The following is a 17,299-nucleotide window of genomic DNA, read 5'->3' as shown; positions in this document are numbered from 1 at the left end:
AATGTGAGATTCCATTGCACCTTTTTCACGAAAGAATTTTGTGATATCTAGGAATTCTGTAATAATTAAGAATTTGGTTTGTTCTAATACTTTGGGAATTCATATTACTGAACGAAATTTTATACCAACTAAGTTTTAATGAATTTTAATTTTAAAAGGCTTATTTTTGCTTCACAGTGAAAAGAGAACTATCATTTTAAAAGATTTCAACTAATGTTTTTTATAAAAGTTTAGTGACTCTCTTAACATGAGAATAAATTTTCAAATGTTTTAAAAGAAAAAGAAATATTTTTAGAAGAAATGTTTTTCAAGGAAAAAGGAGGAGTAAAGCCTACAAAATTTTAATTTTCAAGATAATATATTGATTAATATGTAATGATTATTAATTAATCATTAATTAATATGTAATGATTAATATGTAAATTAATACGTAATGATTTATAAAGCAGTAAAGCTCTTGTTGTTTCAATATGAATTTGTAGCCATTCCATAGCTTAAAAAAAGTTATAATTAGTGTTTGAACTTATTAACAACCTAATTTCTAAAGTTTCTCTTTCAGAGGAAATATAATCAGAGAAGGATAAACAGGCCTGTGAAACAATGATGACTATCTATTCAGTTGTAAGGTTCAAGTTAGGAATCTCTTTTGATTAAGACAATACAGCTATGCTAGTGAAGAGTAATAGCTTTTGAGCTGTCTTGTCTATGGTAGAAATATAAAGGAGAGTGAAGCATTCTGAATAATGGGTTCAAGAGATTTTTGAAAGATAAACCAAGGTTTGATCAAAAATATGGAAACCAAATAAGATTGGGGACAAATGGGGATCATTCAAGCCCCTTCTATCTCCAGATAGTTGCTCTGGATACATTTGTACCAGTCTCAGATGGTTTAAGTATGTTGAGAAAGTGTGGGGAAGTATTTTCAGAAGACGAAAAATGATGTAACTTGATGTGATAATGGCTCAATCAATCAAATTTGCGGTGGCCCTACCTAAAGGATACCAATCCATTTTTAACCCTTTCTGGTCATTTTTTTTGGTCTTTATTTGTTTAATCTCTGTGCCAGATTTGTATCTTCTAGGTTTAAAACCCTTTACTTGCAAATGATAGCTCTGGCTGTATATTACTCACTGTCCAAGACCATGACTCATCACCCTCTGGACCTAGCATCACACTAGCTACAGACTGGACCTCTCCAATGTCGGGATCCTGTGAGGCAGGGACAACTCTATGTCCAATCTCAGCATGAAGCAGTTTCAGAAGCTGATACCTTCATCCCTTACCCCAAAAGATCTTGAGTCCTATCTGTTTAAAGGGGGGAATGATGGGGTGCCTGGGTGCATATACTTGGGCCCCAATTCCAATTCTAAAATCTCATTTCTCTTTAAAAACCTTGTCAAAGTACATCAATTTCTTTTCAAAATTGTCACAGACCTGCATGGACTAAAATTATTTGCAAAGAAGAAAGGGGAAAATGTAGAGGGCCAGTACTGATGGAGTTCAGAATGTGAGGTACTGTCCACGTTTTACTTATGACTTGTACTAATGTAAAGACTGACGTTCTCAGGATTGGTGCACCATCTTACGCCTGATAGAGATGAGATCGTCTTGACCCTGAATGTGTACCCCGAGGTTGGTATGCAGAAGGAACTAAGATATGGAAGTAAAAGACATAAACTAAAAGTGTTTTTATGGGAATAACCTTGTTTACTTAAAAGAGAATATAAATCTTGACCCTCAGATCAATAAAGCAGTCATGTACAGGTGGTACAAGCTTGCCTAGCCCTTACTTCTCTTATCTCTTTTTTTCCATCAACCGCCACACCTCCAGTTCACCAGTTGCCAGCACACAATGATTATTAGGCCAATGGTTCTCCTCCCTCTTTCCCTTCTCTATTGAAGTTCAGTGGTATGTGTTGTTGTTGTTCATTTTTCTGTTACAGTAGTAAGTAAGATTCTTTTTGGTTAAACTCATTTATTCTTGGTAAGGGTTGTGGATTATGACATCAGGGATGCTGTTGCTCAATTATTGAGGAGGTCTCTACCACCCACTTTCATTATCTCTATCCTAGATGTCAGTCAGTCAACAAGCTTTTATGAAATTAAGCCCTTATTCTGTGCCAGGTACTCTTCTAGAGCTTGGAATACAAATATAAGCAAAAAAGAATACAATTCTTGACCTCAAGGAACTTACATTCAAATGGAGGAAGGCAGTATATAAAGAGAAATCAAAAGGGTTGAATATATAAAGGTTCCTGCAAAATGATGGAGAACTTTGATTGCATGAGCTATGAAAAGATGACTAGCCCTTGTGTATGTCTCTTTAGCAACTTTCTGTTATGACTTCATTTTGCCTTTCAACTCTTAAAACTGATAGAGTCCCAAATCTTTTCTTATGGTAGAGAAGGAAATGCTTGTCCCAGGAATGTTGATTTCCATGAAGTATAAATCCCAAGTAACCAGTCAATTCTCAGACCCATATTGCATTTCAAGCAGGTTACAGGTGACCAGTTATCAGAGACCAACTGTAAATCGTAACAAACCATAGTAAAAGAAAAAAAAACAGTGAAAATTCTACTCAAAATATATGTTTTGCCTCATGTTGCTTGGTATATAACCCATTTAGTGCTTCCTTCCTTTATTAAAATGCTTGTTTTGGGAAATTGTATTTGAATGCAAATTTCTCAAAGCATTTCAGCAAAACTCATAAAAAGAGCACTGAGCCCAATTTCAGGATATCTCAGTTCTATTCCAAGCTATGCCAATAACAACATGTATGACTTGTTCAAATTGATTTGCCTCACTGAATCTTACATCATTTTTTCTAGTAACAGAGGACTGGACTAAAGTTCTTTCCATCTCTTGACATTCTATGAAATTTAGTTACAAGGTCAATTAATATAAATTTCTTCATATGAGGTATAACCATTTCCATGATTTATTATTTCTTTGCGGTGAAATATTATCATTATTTAAGAAAAAATCCAGAATATTTTAAATCCATAAACAAATCAATTATTGTTCTGCAAGTCAAAACCTTGAGGGAGAACTTTGATTACTCTACTGCTCCTATATACTTTCTACTCCTTTCTGAAGTTCCAATGCTCTGTATCTTTTACTGTCTTTGTGGAAAAGTTTCACTTAATTACTTCTAATCATGAAATATTTCTTTCCAAAACCTAAGAAACACTAGCCAGTAGACATAAATACTTCTTCCTCATGTTCTTCACTTTCTTTGTTATAAACAACTTCATAAACATACAATTTTGTTTATTCTAGTCAAATGATAAAAAGAGATATGTTACTGAATCTAAATAATTCCTGAGAGTTTCCATATATCTCCCTGGGTTATCAAATTCTGCCAGCATGAGGGAAAGAATGGACCAGAAAATTGTTTTTGTAGTTTTTGTTTATTTTCTTATTTTATGTATACTATAGAAATCAGTGCATGGGAGAAATGCGATGTGTTGAATACTCTCTATATCCTTAAACATTTACTCTCCCTTTCCTTCTTATTTTCCCCTCTCTTTCTTGTTACTCAGTCTTGCTGGAAATCTCAGAAAAAGGATTAGGCACTATCTTTTGACCTTGACAAACAGCAAATCTTGGCAGATTGGACTCAATAAATCATGTGGATTTCTCCTTGAAAAGTAAGTTGTATATTTATTCAACAAATGGCATTAACCCATTCACCGATTTCTTTTTTTTTTTTTATTTTTTATTTTTTTTTATTTTTAACTTTTTTATTTTTTTAATGTTTAACAATCACTGCCATACAATTGCGATTTTATCCCTCCCCACCCACCCCCCACTACCTCCCTCCCTCCCCACGACTGCATACAATTCTGTATAGATTCTACATATACTTTCCTATTGAGTATATTTTCACTATAGTCATGCTATGTAGTCAGACTAAGATAAATGAAAGAATCCGTATAACAAATCAGAACATGATACACAAACAGATACACATACACAAACATGATCTGCTACATTATGTGAGTGACTTCCATATTTCTCTCTCTGAGTGTGGAAGGCATTTTGCCTTGAGGTCCACCATTGGGATTTTTTTTTTTTTTCAGAAGTTCTTGTGTTATTACAAAAATCTAAGTCTACCAGAAAAAACTCTTACACACTGTGGTTGTTGCTGTGCATAAAGTTCTCCTGGTTCTGCTCCTTTCACTCAGCATCAGGTCATATAAGTCCTTCCAGGCCTCTCTGAAGTCTTCTTGTTCATCATTTCTTTTTTTTTTTTTTTTTTTTTTATTTTCAGTGTTTTGTTTTTTTTTTATTAATTTTTTTATTTTTTTAATGTTTAACAATCACTGCCATACAATTGCGATTTTATCCCTCCCCACCCACCCCCCACTACCTCCCTCCCTCCCCACGACTGCATACAATTCTGTATAGATTCTACATATACTTTCCTATTGAGTATATTTTCACTATAGTCATGCTGTGTAGTCAGACTAAGATAAATGAAAGAATCCGTATAACAAATCAGAACATGATACACAAACAGATACACATACACAAACATGATCTGCTACATTATGTGAGTGACTTCCATATTTCTCTCTCTGAGTGTGGAAGGCATTTTGCCTTGAGGTCCACCATTGGGATTTTTTTTTTTTTTTCAGAAGTTCTTGTGTTATTACAAAAATCTAAGTCTACCAGAAAAAACTCTCACACACTGTGGTTGTTGCTGTGCATAAAGTTCTCCTGGTTCTGCTCCTTTCACTCAGCATCAGGTCATATAAGTCCTTCCAGGCCTCTCTGAAGTCTTCTTGTTCATCATTTCTTATGGCACAATAGTACTCCATTACATTCATATACCATAATTTATTCAGCCATTCCCCAATTGATGGACATCCCCTTGACTTCCAGTTTTTGGCAACTACATAGAGTGCTGCTATAAATATTTTTGTACATGTGGGACCCTTTCCCATTTTTATGATCTCTTGGGGATATAGTCCTAGTAGCGATATTGCTGGGTCAAAGGGTATGCACATTTTTGTAGCCCTTTGGGCATAGTTCCAAATTGCTCTCCAGAATGGTTGGATGCGCTCACAGCTCCACCAACAATGAATTAGTGTTCCAACTCTCCCACATCCTCTCCAGCATTTATCATTTTCTTGTTCTGTCATATTTGCCAATCTTTTAGGTGTGATGTGGTACCTCAGAGTTGTTTTGATTTGCATCTCTCTAACCAATAGTGATTTAGAGCATTTTTTCATATGATTATAGATAGCTTTAATTTCTTCCTCTGAAAATTGCCTGTTCATATCCTTTGACCATTTATCAATTGGGGAATGACTTGTATGATTATACATTTGGGTCAGTTCTCTATATATTCTAGAAATGAGGCCTTTATCCCCGAGCTTAGCTGTAAAAATTTTTTCCCAATTTACTACATCCCTCCGGATTTTGGTTGCATTGGGTTTGGTTGTGCAAAAACTTCTCAGTTTAATGTATTCAAAGTTATCCATTTTGCATTTCATAATGCATTCTATCTCTCCTTTAGTAAAGAATTCTTCCCTTCTCCATAGATCTGATAAATACACTATTCCTTGCTTCTCCAGTTTATTCATGGTATCAATCTTTATACCTAAATCATGTACCCATTTGGACTTTATTCTTGTGTACGGTGTCAGGTATGGGTCTATGCCTAATTTCCGCCACACTGTTATCCAGTTTTCCCAGCAATTTTTGTCAAACAATGAGTTCTTATCCCAGAAGCTGGGGTTCTTGGGTTTATCAAACAGAAGGTTGCTATATTCCTTGCCTACTGCTTCTTGAGTGCCAAGTCTATTCCACTTGTCTACCTCTCTGTTTCTTAGCCAATACCAAGTGGTTTTGATAATTGCTGCTTTATAGTACAGTTTAAGGTCTGATAGCGCTAGGCCACCTTCCCAAGCATTTCTTTTCATTAGTCCCTTTGATATTCTGGACCTTTTGTTTTTCCAAATGAATTTTGATATTATTTTATCCAGCTCTAGAAAGTAATTGTCTGATAGTTTAATTGGTATGGCACTAAATAAGTATATTAATTTGGGTAGTATTGTCATTTTTATTATATTAGCACGGCCTACCCATGAGCAACTAATGTTTTTCCACTTACTTAAATCTGACTTTATTTGTGCAAAAAGTGTCTTGTAATTGTGTTCATATAGTCCCTGGGTTTGTTTTGGCAGGTAGACTCCTAAGTATTTTATACTGTCTACCCTAACTTTAAATGGGATTTCTCTTTCTATCTCTTGCTGTTGAACTTTGTTGCTAATATATAGGAATGCAGAGGATTTGTGTGGGTTTATTTTGTACCCTGCAACTTTGCCAAAGTTGTTTATTAATTCAAGTAATTTTTTACTTGAATCTCTGGGATTCTCTAGGTAAATCATCATATCATCTGCAAAGAGTGATAACTTAGTTTCTTCTTTGGCTATTCTAATTCCTTGAATATCTTTATCTTGTCTAATTGCTACAGCTAACATTTCTAGTACCATATTGAATAATAGTCCATTCACCGATTTCTTTAGGTAAATTTTATCTTAAAAACAAAAATGTAAGGCATGGGAATATTTTTAGAGTAAAATTTTAAATATGTTCTCAGAGAAAATATGTTTATAGTAAATTAGATGGGTATATATTTTAGTTTTTAAAATTATTGTTGTGTTGAAAAATCTTTGTGCTCCAAGAGATGTAAAGGTAAAAATAGGAGGAAATATAGTAGGAAGGATGTGGGTAATGACAATCCTTCTATATTGTACCTTTCCTTAATTATATATGCCATAATGTGTACACTTTTAGGAAAGCTACTGATACATAGTTATGAGAAGGATAAGGAAAAGCAGAATGTTATTAATGAGAATCAATTATAAGCACTTAAGATGTTTAGTTTGAAAAAAGATTTGAAGTGGAATATAATGTAGTCTTTGGGTATTTAAAGAGCTACAGTGGAAAGTCAGACTTGTTCTGTTAGTCCACTTAAGACAGAACTAGATACAGTGAGTGAAAGTTACAGAGGCACATTTTGGATTTAACAAAAACAGAAACCTTCATAAAAATTATTTCCAAGTAGAATGGAGTACCTCAGGAAGTACTAAGTTCACGACGATTGGGGAACTTTAAATATACTGGATTACAGTCTTTTGGATATGTCAATAAGGGTATTCCTATTCTTGATCAGAGGGAGCCAGATAACTTTTGAGGTACCTATGACTTTAAGCTTCACAATTCTAAGTATGCCTAATTTTCCTTCTATCTCATTTTATTGAAGATTCTAAGTACTTTTCCCACTCACTTCAACTAATTGCACATCACTGATTCTACAAACCAATTTTAACGTTTTGCATGGATTTACTAATGGATAAACAATTGTTTTGTAAGCATTATTTTACCTTTCAAATACATATGCAAATGATCACAGTAAAATTAACTTAGGTAAATACCATTTACCAAAGGAATTTTCAGTAGAGTTTAATCTGTTTCTTCTTCGTTTATGAAATTCTAAGTTTTGGGGAATAATCTATACCATTGAACCTCAAATTAGCTGAATTTTAAGCTTTTATGTAACCCCATTCTCACTCAATGTCTATAAGGTAACAGCCAAGAATTTGAGGAAAGGAATAAAATAAAACATAAATATATCCTTCACTTTTCTCCCCTTCTCCTTTATTGGAGTAGACTTGTATTATCCCTGTGGATGTCTATGCAGGTGTGAGATTTTGTTTGTTTTGCCTCAGAATGAGAAGGTATCAATCTATGTGGTTGGAAGTAGCCTGGACCTTATTTCCCTATTGTGACTAAGACACTTTCCATTTGCAAAATATACTTATAGGATGCCTCAGAGACAGTGGTTAAACTAGAGATTATATAATGAAACATAAAGAACCAAGCATGATTGATGATTGTTCAGTATTTTCCTATATATTTAAAAAAAATAAAATGAATGATTAGACATTGTTCAATTACTGCACATACAAAATAAGAATGTGAAAGAATCTTAGAGTTAATTAACTTTACTGTCCCCATCTCCACTTCATTTTTTACAGATGAGTACGTTCAGGTCCCAAGTGGTGAAATGGCTTGCCCCATCACACAGGTAAGTAAGTGGCATAGCTTGTATTTGGATTCAGGTTCTTAGATTCCAAATCCAGTAGTCTTTCTTTGTTGTTTAATGGAACATCATTAATTTAGCACCAGGCAGTTCTGAGAAAGGCTTTTATAGAGTTAGTTCTTCAATATTAGATTTGAAACTATATTTCAATTAGATTCATTCTTCTTCAGCCAGTTACACACTGGCAACTGAAGTTTTCTTTTCATCTGGGTGCAGGTGGCTAGGTGGTGAAGTGCATTGCATGCTGAGTCTGAAGTTCAAAAGTCCTGAATTTAAATCCAACTTCATATGCTTAATAGTTATGTGACTTAAGTGTAAATCATTTAATATCTTTTTTTTTCATTTATCTCAACTTGTAAAATGTAAATAATAATAGCACCTACCTTTCAGGGTTGTTATGAGGATCAAATGAATTAATAACCGATGGTGCCTGTCATGTATAAATGCAACATAAATTCTAGCTATTCCTATTGTCCATTAGTAAAGATCACTGAGAGAGAAATTCAAATTAAGAAAAAACAGTTCAAGAGGCATCACGTTACTGGACAAAAAACCAATTTCAGGGGCAAATAAAAAATACAAGGCCTTTCTACCTCTTACAATACTGTCTAAGGAATGCTGTAACCTCTTGGTTTCCCCAGGCAGTTCTCTGAGACAATATACAAGTTATCAACAAGGTTAGAATCCCATGATTAGAGATATTTTTCTCAACAGGCTTCCTTATATCAATCAAGTCTTGCCTAGTTAAAAGAAATCACATTTGCAACAAAAATATATATGAAGCTGACTTTGAGAAATATAGATATCCAGGTATCTAGGGAATTACTAAAAAATAGCTTTAAGAAAACAGAAGGGTACAGTTCAAGAGAAAGGTAGATTTGATAATTCCTATGCCTTTGGCAAGATTTTTCCCTTCTTAAAGGGAATACAAACACACAGACATACATATATAAATATGTTTTACACCTATTTTTTATTCATATATGTATATATGCATGCACACACTATATATATATATATATATATATATATAGCTTTTATCTTTAGGTAGCTAAAAGATAGAATTCTTCTGTCTAAAAACAAGAATAGCTCAATTCCTCAGACTGTTTAAGAATTCCCCCATAATTCTTTGGTCTTCTTCATTACCATATGTGTCAGGATTATTTTCAATTTTCATAGTTTTGTACAAGCCCAGAAAAATTATTGTTAAAACCGCAGAGGTATTGATGATGTGTTTATTATAAACTAAGGACTTTTATGTAATTAATGATAAGGGTTGGGTCTGTGATTTCATTGCCATAGGGCACTGCTAGGTGAGGAAAGTCTGGCTACCAGTTCAGATGAGCACCTTCTCTCTAACTTAGACTCTTAGAGAGTTTCCTAGATCATTAAAAGGCCAATTAACTTATCCAAGATCCCAAGTGGAAATTGGGGACTTGAAAACATATTTTCTTCTCTGTTTTCTCATTTTATAAGGAGATTGAAATAGATAATCTTAAAGGTCCCTTCCAGCTTTAAATCTTATATTCCACCCACATTGGAAGTGTGTGATAGTGTTCGAATAGGTATGGGGGTGGAAGGCATCAGTCTAAGATAGATAGAAAAAGCAGATTCGGTGTAGTAGAGAAATTATTTAGCCTTGAGAGTTGTGAGACACTCCAGCCTATACTAGAATCAGTGCTCAAATGGCACTTTTTTTTTTCTGGAATCAACAAACATTTGTCTCAAAGGTTTCCAGCTGAATTTTAACATCACCATTATTTTGAACTGCCCAACTCAAGTATGTAAGATACTTCCCCACCTATGCACATATGCACCATTCTATCTCAGTTTCACTAATATTTTCATCATATTTCTCAAAGTAAATTCATTTAGTTTCTCATTTGATTTCTGAATTTTTTATTTCATTTTTGTTCATAGTCATTTTTTATTGTAATTCATCTATGTCTGGATGAGGTAGTTCCTGAAATCCTTCTAGTTTTCTTGTTGTGCAACTGTTTGACATCAATGACATTTGTATAAGATATGGTGCTGATAATGTGTATGTTGAGCATTTTCATAAAAAATTTAGTAATAATGTGACATAACCATTAAGGTCAATGGCATGGTGTTTGAAAAAAATGATTGTAATTGTTATGGAGGATGTCCTGTGCAGGAATTTAGATAGAAGATATATTCTCCAAAGTTGGTGAGAATATCTAGATGTTCCTATTTCTTGAAAATATTGAATTGATTTCATAAATCACTGGAAAGTTAGATCAACCTTGAGACCTTCCCCCTCATTTATCTCCTTTCTAGCAATAGAACCAAAATGAAATCTATACTAACATTCATGATCTAGAAGATATATCAATACACTTCCCCTTGTCTGCACTCATCACTCTTTAAACTTTTCATATCTACATGCCTCTTTATGATGACTATTCCTTTAAAGGTATCCCTTGCCATTAGGCCTTTTGGGAGACAGAAACTGTCTTCACTTTTACCTTTAATATACCAAGCACTTTTCACAATAGGGTGCAGATAAGTGCTTAGTAAATGGTTTTCTTTTAATGTATCATTTTAAAAATTTATCTCACCTGCTGGATTTAAGTGATTATCCTTATACTTTTCTTTATGAATTCCCTGATGTGACAAGGACTTGTGCATGACCTAGATACTGCCCCATCATATTCAACTCTAATGGGAATCAAGTTAACCTTGATCTTCAAATACTCTAGGTGAATGAGATTATGGCCATGATAGATGTCCTAGTATGCTCTATAATAACAGGAGACTTCATATCACTATTTATTGTTAATGTCATTTTACTTTTGGCATTGCTAGGAAAAAGTTATGACATTTAACGAAATTAAAAGATAGTTGTATTACTTAGTATAAAGTCTGGATCAAATTTTAAAAAAATGTTCATTCTGGACCTTAAATTGACCTTTCATTTGTTATGGTCATAATTAAAATCAACTTATTTAAGTTTTCTAATAGAAATGTTTCTTGACCTAGGATAGGAAAGCATATAGGTTTCTGATAAGAACAATGAGGTTTATAATAATCTATGTCATTTATATAGGACTTTAACATTTGAAAAGTACTTTATATATATTATATCACTTGAACCTGAAGACTGGGAGGTAGTTATGCCAGGTGTCTTGACCCTGGTATAGAACTGGAATGTAGTTGGATCCCCATTTTACAGATTAAGGAATTGAGAATCAGAGAGATTAAATGACTTGCCCATGGTCATATGGTTTCAGAAATATGATTTTAAACCTGGCCTTACAGATTAAAATTCCAAAAATCTATTCATTATCCTATAGTCATTCACCTATAATAATCAGAAAATAGCTTACTTCTAATTCAGGCTTTAGATTGGGAGTATATGTAAATGTATGATTTTTTTTTTAGAAAAAAACTAAACAAAAACAAAAATATCAAGTGGAAAGGACAGAAGAGGAGTGGAAAGCTTACCTCCATTTCAACTACGGGTCCTGCTTGCTACCCCTGTTTTCCTAATAGCTATAAAAGTCTATAATTAATGTGTTGATTACAAGATAATTTTCTCCTCCCTTGCCTTCTTTACCAATTATGGATGCATAAACGTTTTTATTGTTTTTTTTTCATATTTCAAAATCCATGCAGAATGTTTCCAGTATACTTCTGTATTGATATGGAGTGAAATTCTTTGGACCATACATGATATTATTGAGAGAAAACATTCTAAGTTTTATGGTGATAGTCACTTCATGTGCCAGAGTGCTATAAACTACACTAGTCAATCCTAATGAAAAGTGGATTCTCTGCTCATGGTATTAAGTTGCTAATAGGTTGATTATCATTTTGTCTTGCCCAGAACCTAGTTACCATATGTAGTAACAAGCATCCTAGCATGCCCAGGATGGCCTGCTAGCACAGGTCCTTTGATCTGCTTTGCTAAAGGAAAGACAGCTTTTACAGGGGTCAACAATCTTACTTTAATTACATTCAGTAGTTCAAGGGAAAGGTCAGCACCTTGAATGTGGAGAAAATACAATCAGAAAAAATACAAGCAGAGAAAATTATCACAAAGATCAACAGATAGGTCTCCTACTGTCTGAACAAATACAACCACTTACATACACTATGGAACTGGGAGAGTACAAACTTCTGAGTAGGCGAGGGCTCTTGACCAAAGGCTACTCAGAGTCCCATCTAAGGAATCAAAAGTTCCTTCTCATAAGTGAAGTTCTCAAAGCAAAATACCAACCTCCCAGTATATATAACAAAGATTCACCTTATTGGCACAGAAGCAGTAGGCACAAAACCTACATGACTCAGCACAGTTGTGAATTATCAGGGTTCAAAGGAGATTAATCCTTCAGATGTTTTCAGTGAGCCTGGGAAACTGAACTCCAGAAAGAAAACAAGAAAAAAAAATCCCACTTTGCTTGGGCTTACAACATGCCATTTGCTGACTACCTCCAAAGTATGCAGTAGTTACTCTGGCCTATTTCTGCAACCTTACTGGACCTTGTAGTAGCAGTTGCTGTTGTTTGTCCTTCATTCTTGAAGAGGATCATGATAGCACAGAGGTGATGTCATGACATGCTAGTTAGTTGGATTTAAGTGAGGGAGAGCTGTGCAAAGTCACCAACCTCACTTTCTCCTCAGGAGCCTTCTCGGTCCAGTGGCCAGGGACATATTAGAATGGCTGGAGATAGCCCTAGATAAGGTGAAAAGGCATTGGCCTTTCAAAGCTAAGGTCTTTAGAAGGTCTCAGTTTGAATGAGACAATACCCATTCATTGATGGATGAGTTAAAAAAAATGTGACAAAGAATGACTTCTTTAACCTACTCCAGGAAAAAAAAACTATCAAAGTAGGAGGGGAAAACCCTCAGGGTTTCTGGCTAAAAGAGAAACAATTCCTATTTACCTTCACTCTGAGGCAGTTAGGAGAGGGGTTTTGGCCTGAGACCTATTTTTGGCCAATTAGTGAGAGCCTAAGTGATGTGAGTTTAAAGCATGATTCTTACAAAAGACATCTAACTTGTAAATCTCAAGATATCTTGAGATGTTTCTTGACCTACCTGAATACCTTCTTCCTTTCCAACTCTAGCTCCCCAATGTGCATTGTCTTCCATCCTTATAATGAAAGTTTCCTGAAAGTAGGGACTGTCGTATTCACTGTATTTTTATTTCCAGCACTTAACACAGCGTGGAGCACATAGTAAACACTTTAAAAGTGATTTATGTTTATTTATAAACTTTATGAGTTACTGTTATTCAATAATTGTATGATTTGCATGGGATAATTTAATCTCCGTGGACCTTATTTTCTTGATCTGTAATATGAGGGGACTGAACTGACCTTTAAGGTACCATTTAGCCCTAAGCTTATGATGCTATGACACAAACATGCATAAGAAAAGACAAAGAACTTTGTTTTCTTTAAATAATGCATATTCTTACTTCACTCACTTCTATTTCCATACTTGTTTTCCTTAATCAGCTTCTGTGCACATCTGTTGCCCATACTCCTGAAAACTATAGACATGATAAATATGCAGCTTGATCCAAAATTTGGGAAATAAGCCTTAGTATGGTGTAAAAAGTTCTTCCTATTTCAGAAGGCTCATATTGTATCTACCTAGGTACCACATGGAAAGCTAATTTAAGTCATTTATACATCCTTTGAAATATGCCTGTGTAGACACTTTTCAAGGTTCAACTTAGGTGTCCATACATAGATGAACATTTACCCCTTAGAATACTTTCTGACTTCAGAGGAAACTTTATTTATTTTTCTGCATAGATGTTGTGGGCCCCAGTAGAATGCAAATTTCTGGAGGGCAAGAAGGTATTTAAGAATATTATTACTATTATTATTATTGTTACTTGGTTGTTTTCTTTGTGTCTGTATCCCCAAAACTTAGCCTAGTGTGTTACCTACAGCAGTAGTTTAATGCATGCTTATTGAATTAAACAGAATTTGAGTTCCATTCTGTTGGGGTGATGGAACCTGGACCCCTAAAAGGAGAATATTATGTCTTTGAAAGTAAGCCAGTCCCTGAATTTTTCCATACATTAGAGCAGCCCAAATCAATGGCTCCTCAGCTCAAGGCAACTGGCCCACACCAGCCCAACTTGATCACCTAATTAACTTACTTGACATCCTTTCACAGTTTGCACTTGACTCACCCCAGACTACTACCACTCTTCCATCCCATCCATATCCTTTCACTATGGTTTTTGTATATAAGCATTAGAAACCCTGCCTGCTTCTTTTGGCTTTATAATGAAGCTTGTCATTTGACTGGAAGAAGGTTTGAGTGTGTGAATTCATTCCAGGCAGACACCTCCCTGTACCCTAACATTCCAGGTTTGTCAGCATCCCCAAACTGTATCAATTCCCTAACCTATTTGATATGCCCATTCCATAACCAAACTGTTTTGTAAGGTATTAAGTATAGCTCAAGTCTTCTTTGAATACCACTTATTGTTGTTTAAATGGAAACTTACCCTGGTAGGTCATGTAACCACTAATATTAAATTACCTTTGTGATTAGTTAATTAATTTCTCAGAGATGATCCTAGTATGACATCTTATTAACTTGTTTGTGTTAATCTCTTTGTGTTATCAAGGAGTTTTAAAATATGCCTTTTTTGGTAACATATCTTATTTACTAAAAATGCATTTCTAAAAAGGTGGCCATATCATTGTTCCTTTTAATTAGTGCCAAGTAATTTGTAAGATTCTAAAAATGGAGAGTGAATAGAGATTGATTATATTTGTTAGTCTCAAAATTTTATCTGAATGTAATGGTAATTTAAGATTAATGGTGGGTGCGTGAAAGAGTTAAATGTCTTCCTTGCTCTCTGGCTCTAAAAAGTGAATAAATACTCTGAGGTAAGATTTTATTTTAGGGCTTAGTTTTTGGGAGAAGACTTTGGAAGGAGAAGATTTTGGAAGATTTGGAAGTGTGAGATGAGATTCTAGGAAACCACTAAGGAACCCCTTGATTTTGAAAACCTAGATGTTGGTGCTTTTCTCTCTGTTAACTATGTATATATGGTCAGATAGTTGGATCTGTCTGTTGATCTGTGACGTATGGTCAGACAGTTGGAAGCCCTGTTTGGTGGTCTTTTCTGCTTGTAATTTCTGACTGTATTTTTTATGAAGTCAGGGTGCTGACTTTTCCCCCTGAAATAAGGGAATGATATATGTGTTTGATTAAAGTAGATTGTTGACCTCTCCAAAGTTGCTTTCCTTTTGGAAAAGCAGATCTAAGAAATTGTACAGCAGACTCTCCTATGTATGCTGCGGTCCTTGCTGTTATACAGAAGCATAATGCTTAAAGACATTTTATACATAAATGTAACAGACTATTGTAGTGACTTCAGATAAGAAAGAAATAATTCAGAAAAAATAAACATGGTAAGACACACAGAAAATTATAGAGCAAAGAAAACATAACCAGGAGGAAAAATATATACTTTTATTAATATTAATTTTATTTTCTTCAGTGTTCTATAATCACTACCATATAACTTAGATTATTTTTCCTCTCCCTACCCCATAACTTTCCCCTCCCTGCCTGAGACAGCATAAAATTTTATATGTTCTATACATACATTCTTATTAAACACATTTTCACTATTGTCATGTTGTATAGAAGAATTAAAATGAATGGGAGAAATCATATAACAAACCAAAATATAAAATGAAAGAAAATGATCTGCTACATTCTGCAATTGAAATCCAAAGTTCTTTCTCTGGGTATGGAAGCCATTTTACTTAAACGACCATTGGGAATTTTTTTAATTCCTTGCATTTCAATGAAGTTCCAAGTCTACCAGAAAAAACTCTCACACACTGTGGTCATTGCTGTGCACAGAGTTCTCCTGGTTCTGCTTCTTTCACTAAGCAATAGATCATATAAGTCTTTCCAGGCCTGTCTGAAGTCTTCTTGTTCATCATTTCTTATAGCACAATAGTATTCCCTTACATTCACATACCATAATTTATTCAACCATTCCCTAATTGATGGGTATCTCCTTGATTTCCAGTTTCTGGCCACCACAAAGAGGGTTGCTATAAATATTTTTGTACATGTGGGACCCTTTCCCATTTTTATGATCTCTTGGAGATACAATCCTAGAAGCAGTATTACTGGGTTAAACGGCATAGTTCCAAATTGCTCTCCAGAATGGTTACATCAGCTCACAGCTCCAACAATGAATTAGTGTTCCAACTCTCCTACATCTTCTCCAACATTTATCATCATCCTGTTCTCTCATGTTAGCCAATCTGATACGTGTGATGTGGTATCTCAGAGTTGTTTTGATTTACATCTCTCTAATCAATAGTGATTTAGAGCAATTTTTCTTATGATTGTAGATATCTTTAATTTCTTCCTCTGAAAACTTCCTGTTCATATCCTTGGACCATTTATCAATTGGAGAATGACTTGTATTCTTGTACATTTGACTCAGTTCTCTACATTTTGTAGAAATGAGGCCATTATCACAGACACTAGTTGCAAAAATTCTTTCCCAGTTTTCTGCTTCCCTCCTAATCTTGGTTGCATTGCATTTGGTTGTGCAAAAACTTTTAAGTTTAATGTAATCAAAATGCTGGGCAAAGTAATTTCTAATTATTTTTTTAATTTCCTCCTCATTGGAGGTGAGTTCACCCCTTTCACTTTTGATATTGGTAATTTGATTATACTGTTTTTTTTAAATAAAATCAACTCTTACTTTTATTAATTCAATGGTTTTCTTAATTTCAATTCTATTAATCTCTCCTTTGATTTTCAGTATTTCTAATTTAGTATTTACTTGGGGATCTTCAGTTTCTTCTTTTTGAAGCTTTTCAGCTGACCCAATTCATTGATCTCCTCTTTCTCTATCTTATTCATGTAGGCATTCAAAGATAGAAAGCTTTCCCTAAGAATTGCTTTTGCAGTATCCCATAAGGTTTGGTAGGTTGACTCATTATTGTCATTCCATTGAATTGAGCTGTTGATCATTTCTATGATTTGTTGTTTAACCCACTCCTTCTTTAGGATTAGATTATTCAGTTTCCAAGTAGTTTTTGGTCTATGTTTCCATGACCTATTATGACATATGGTTTTTATCTGAGAAGGACACATTGACTATCCCTCCCTTTCTGCACTGGATTGTGAAGTTTTTTACCTGATTACTTGGTC

This window comes from Notamacropus eugenii, chromosome 3 (assembly GCF_028372415.1).
Source record: "Notamacropus eugenii isolate mMacEug1 chromosome 3, mMacEug1.pri_v2, whole genome shotgun sequence".
NCBI lineage: Eukaryota > Metazoa > Chordata > Mammalia > Diprotodontia > Macropodidae > Notamacropus > Notamacropus eugenii.
The sequence above is the reverse complement of the archived record's forward strand: the minus strand, read 5'-3'. Positions refer to the sequence as shown.